Raw genomic sequence first — 6255 nt, forward strand, 5'->3', positions numbered from 1 at the left:
TCTGTAGCGGATGAACTGGTCTGGTTGGAGAGCTGTTATCTGGTTGCTGTTCAGCTCACTGAGGGTAGAGAGAGCTGCTAGTTTGACTGCCAATACAGCATCATAGATGTACACATTTTGTCCAGATGTTACAATAGGAATCTACTCTAGCAATCCCAATACCTATAACTGTGCTCTGGTGTTAGACTTCACAAGGGTAGGAATCCAGTATACTCACAGAGCTGTTATATTGGAAGACACAGCTGGGACGCTGAGTAGTCCCTTTTTGTTACAGTTAACTCTCCCGGCCTCACAGAAGCATACCTCTGGGAACACGTCCAGCACTGCAGAAAAGAAGCACAGAAGAAACATGCACACACATGTAGATAGATGCCCCACATACCATTTCCTGGAATTATTGTTTCTTAGAATTGCTCAAATTTATTTAGACTATTTACAGTAACAGAATGATGTGAATGGATGACCTCAATGTATGATTTCCAATGGGTTGATGCATTTTTAGCTTTAGTTAATGTATTAATTTAAACCAGCGCAACATTAGATATGTAAATAATTGCATTTGCTTCTGAAAATGTATACTCACTGCATTCCTTGGACTCTTCAACATTTTTCTTCATAAAGGCATCAAAAAGATGTGGCCACCCGCTGTTGTCCACTGTTCAGGGAAAGACAATAGAGACATATTGAATTTTTGTGCATTTGTATATCTTTGTGCGGAACTTAATTGTGTGAAGTTATCAACATGTTTGTTCATATTTTGTGTGACCTTGACAAATTGCTTGATGAATATCTCAGTACAGATGCATTGAAGCAGAAATTAGTCTTCTAAATGCTATCTTATTTCCCCCACCCCTGCCCTCCCTTCCACTTCAACAACCAGACACTGCACACTAACCATCTGTTTACCCTCCTGAAGCTGCTGTTCAAGACTCACCACAGTTCTCCTCATCAGCTCCATTAGCACAGTCCTGGACCCCATTGCAGTGGTAGAGCTGGGGCAGGCACACAGACAGGTTGCCACAAGGGAACTGGCCCAGTGGGCAGACATCAGCACCAGAATATAGGCTGCTGTCTGTGGATGATTCTGGAGGAGACACTCAAACATATCTGATTCAATCCAAAACGACATTAAACAACTTTCTTATTCAGGTTTCCTAGAGCATGGCCGTATTTTGAGTATCAATGGACAGAAGCAATCAAAAACAAGATAATGAAGTCATATAGGCGATATCAGGCAGTGTCAGAGGAAGTCCCAAAAATTGTCAGTCTCCAGCCACCGAAGCACTAGTTCTCTCTAATACCGCATGACAAGTGGTACCATTACACCAAGTCTAGAACCAACAGGACCCTGAACAGCTTCTACCCCCAAGCCGTGAGACTGCTAAACAAGACTGGTAAATGGCTAACCGGACTATATGCATTGACCCTTGCTCTAATTCTCTTACACTGATTCTATGCGCACACAATGGACTCTACTCACACATACTTACACTGACACCCCAACACACATATACAATACATAGGCCCACACACACATGTGCATACATGCATACTGACGCCATGCACACAAGCACACACTTTCACACTCACCAAATACGCTGCTGCTACTGTCTATCTTGTTGCCTAGTCACTTTACCCCTCCAAATTTTGTTGGTACAGCATGAAATGAAAACTTATTAAAGTATGTTTTTTTCTCACGCATCTACAGTGCCTTCGGAAAGTATTCAGACCCCTTGACTTTTTCAAAATGTTGATACACTACAACCATATTATAAAATGGATCAATTAAAATAAAATCCTTTGTAATCCACACACAACATCCCATAATGACAAAGTGAAAACAGGTTTTTAGAAATGTTTGCAAATTTATTACAAATCATGGTAAACAATTTTTACACCTGAATTTATTTAGGCTTGCCATAACAAATGGGCTGAATACTTATTCCCTCCAGATACTTCAGCTTTTCATTTGTAAGTCATTATTACACATTTCTAAAAACACAATTCTACTTTGACATTATAGGGTATTGTGTGTGTGTGTGTGTGTGTGTGTGTGTGTGTGTGTGTGTAGGCCAGTGACAAACTCTCAATTGAACCCATTTTAAATTCATGGCTGTAACACAAATGTTGTTACACAACAAAATGTGGACAAGGTCTTGTTACTCATTGTTATTCACTGTATATTTATTCCTTTTGTCACTATTTATATAATAATTTTAAAAAGTTGAATCTATCTTGAACTTTGCATCATTGGAAAATAACTTGTAATATTTAATTTGACATAGAAAATTCAGAGAAATATGACATGTAAAACTGATGAAAAACTGAAAACATTGTATGAGCATAATGGCTTTGTATATGGCCTGCTTGGAGGTATCAGGAAACAGCTAAGTGCACCTATTTGTTACTGTCAAATTTCATATGGAGACCATAGATTTATTCTAAATAATGCATGACATTTATTGAGCGCCTGTGGTTAAATACAGTGATTGAAATAAAAACAAATGATCAGGCTTTTTGATATATAACAAGTAGACAGTCCTACATCAAAGACCTTGACGATACATGACATCTATGATGGTAGTTTTTGCCTTCTTGTCAAGATGTCTGAGTTCGAGATGCTGTCAGGTCACATGACTGATGGAAGCTGTGCTTAGAACACTGACTGATCTGCCACCACTCGTGTGACCTCACAGCCTCAAGACGTCACGCAGGTTCCCCTTCGTTCACCCACATTCCCCATAGTAGCAGTGGAACAGCTCCGGGGGTGGAATGGAGGTTTTTCTTCTAAATTACTACAACAGTTTGCCACACGTGTAAAAAATAAAAAAACTTTATACAAGTTCACTTTACTGTTAAATTGTTTGTATTTGTAGAACTGAGATACCCAAAGGAATTAAGACAGACAGTTTATTACTGTACATTTAATTTCACACAATGCACATCGTAAATGTGATGCTCTGCATAATCACAAGCAACATCCCACTTGGCACAAACTGGTTGACTCAGTCATTTCATTATAATTTGTCAACCTATTGCTACGTGGAAAATACATTGGATTTGAAAACAGTAGATTGGATGTGATGTTTTTAGGGTGACTTTTCAACCACAGGATAGCTTCAATATATACTGCTCAAAAAAATAAAGGGAACACTAAAATAACACATCCTAGATCTGAATGAATGAAATAATCTTATTAAATACTTTTTTGTTTACATAGTTGAATGTGCTGACAACAAAATCACACAAAAATAATCAATGGAAATCCAATTTATCAACCCATGGAGGTCTGGATTTGGAGTCACACTCAGAATTAAAGTGGAAAACCACACTACAGGCTGATCCAACTTTGATGTAATGTCCTTAAAACAAGTCAAAATGAGGCTCAGTAGTGTGTGTGGCCTCCACGTGCCTGTATGACCTCCCTACAACGCCTGGGCATGCTCCTGATGAGGTGGCGGATGGTCTCCTGAGGGATCTCCTCCCAGACCTGGACTAAAGCATCCACCAACTCCTGGACAGTCTGTGGTGCAACGTGGCGTTGGTGGATGGAGCGAGACATGATGTCCCAGATGTGCTCAATTGGATTCAGGTCTGGGGAACGGGCGGCCAGTCCATAGCATCAATGCCTTCCTCTTGCAGGAACTGCTGACACACTCCAGCCACATGAGGTCCAGCATTGTCTTGCATTAGGAGGAACCCAGGGCCAACCGCACCAGCATATGGTCTCACAAGGGGTCTGAGGATCTCATCTCGGTACCTAATGGCAGTCAGGCTACCTCTGGCGAGCACATGGAGGGCTGTGCGGCCCCCCAAAGAAATGCCACCCCACACCATGACTGACCCACCGCCAAACCGGTCATGCTGGAGGATGTTGCAGGCAGCAGAACGTTCTCCACGGCGTCTCCAGACTCTGTCACGTCTGTCACATGTGCTCAGTGTGAACCTGCTTTCATCTGTGAAGAGCACAGGGCGCCAGGGGCGAATTTGCCAATCTTGGTGTTCTCTGGCAAATGCCAAACGTCCTGCACGGTGTTGGGCTGTAAGCACAACCCCCACCTGTGGACGTCGGGCCCTCATACCACCCTCATGGAGTCTGTTTCTGACCGTTTGAGCAGACACATGCACATTTGTGGCCTGCTGGAGGTCATTTTGCAGGGCTCTGGCAGTGCTCCTCCTGCTCCTCCTTGCACAAAGGCGGAGGTAGCGGTCCTGCTGCTGGGTTGTTGCCCTCCTACGGCCTCCTCCACGTCTCTGGACACTACGCTGACAGACACAGCAAACCTTCTTGCCACAGCTCGCATTGATGTGCCATCCTGGATGAGCTGCACTACCTGAGCCACTTGTGTGGGTTGTAGACTCCGTCTCATGCTACCACTAGAGTGAAAGCACCGCCAGCATTCAAAAGTGACCAAAACATCAGCCAGGAAGCATAGGAACTGAGAAGTGGTCTGTGGTCACCACCTGCAGAACCACTCCTTTATTGGGGGTGTCTTGCTAATTGCCTATAATTTCCACCTGTTGTCTATTCCATTTGCACAACAGCATGTGACATTTATTGTCAATCAGTGTTGCTTCCTAAGTGGACAGTTTGATTTGACAGAAGTGTGATTGACTTGGAGTTACATTGTGTTGTTTAAGTGTTCCCTTTATTTTTTTGAGCAGTATATATATATATATATATATATATATATATATATATATATAAACTTCAATATAGACAAACCTTGTATAGAATATGTTGAATTTGTACATCTAAACATCAGATCTTCAACATTATATCCACTATCAGTCTGGGCAGCTCCTCCTACAGAAGAATTTATCAATCTACAGCTACCCTTTGGACTCCCAGCCAAGGTTTTAACCAAGCCCTGCTTAGCTATGCTATTTGTCACTAACTATTACCAATGTGCTATCATGAGAATGATTGTTGAGAGAACTCAACTGAAAAACAAGATAGATTCCCTGTTTCTATCGAAGTCATTCCAAAGGGTAGGTTTAATAAAGCAAATGAAATGTGACCATACTTTATCACTCATATCAATGATATTTAGGCCTACGGTTTGTAGCATTTAAGTCATCAACAATTGTTTCAACTAAATCCAGAATTCAACTAAAAACATTTATTTTGGTAAAAACAGTAGGATAAATACACATGTAGGTAGAATCCGATTTCACATGTAATGATATTTAATATTATACAACAGATGTGTCTAATGTTGATTGGTAAAAACTGCATTCTAGCCTGTGTCCATTCCATAAATTACCACCGGCTAAATCTATGATGTTAAAATGACTTACTCTGTTCCATCTGACTGTGCAATCCACTGTCTCATCAGCCCAGTCAGGCAATTTATAAACTTTATCTCCACTATAAAAAGCATCTAGACATTATCTCACATTTCTTTAGACTAACATTAAGTTTTCAACAGCGGAGATTTGTTGCTGTCTCTCTGACATTTTGTACATTGTTTCAATATTAAAATTCGATTTCCAGCTGTCGCATAGTAATGAACATGTTCGGATGAGACAGATAGGCAGGCAGCTTTTCTCAGAAATCATGAATTAGCAGAATTTGTATGGATTTATACAAAGAAATATCAATAGAAAACAGGTCAAACGAAACTAAGCTAGTTTGCAGTCTTTCCAGCTTCAGTTTGAAGTGATTGTGTTAGCTGTGTTGTTGGCTAGCTCCTCTGAACAACAGTGTCCTGACGAGAGAGCACATTTTCTATGCCAGGTGAATTAGCATTGTTATGGATGTATCCAAATAAATGTCACTGGAAACAGCTTAAACAAATGCAGCTAATTTGAAGTTTTCTGGCTGCATTGTTTGACATGACTAAGTTAGCGGTAGTTGGCTGGCTAGCAAGCAAGGGATAAGAACGTTGCCAGCCAGTATGACAATAGAACATTTAAAAAGCGAACGACTGGGTCGCGTCCATAGATCCAGAACAAAAAGACTAAACGACTGGGTCGTGTCTCTGGCAACCGAACTGATAGAACGAACGACCAGCCGGCTTGGGTAGCAACCCTAGATTTGTGTTGAGACTATATCTTGAGGAAGGATGGAATGGTATTAATAAATTAATCAAAATCACGTTTTTAATTAAAATATGTAAATCATTATTTTAATATGGTAATCCATTGAATAAAAGTGATAATGCCCTCGAAGCTGGTGTTTGGAGGCTATATTGGCATGGTTTTCTGTCCCTCTGTCCTTCCAATATGGATATTTGTCTGCATTGTCAATCA

The sequence above is a fragment of the Salmo salar genome, chromosome ssa13, assembly GCF_905237065.1.
Source record: "Salmo salar chromosome ssa13, Ssal_v3.1, whole genome shotgun sequence".
NCBI lineage: Eukaryota > Metazoa > Chordata > Actinopteri > Salmoniformes > Salmonidae > Salmo > Salmo salar.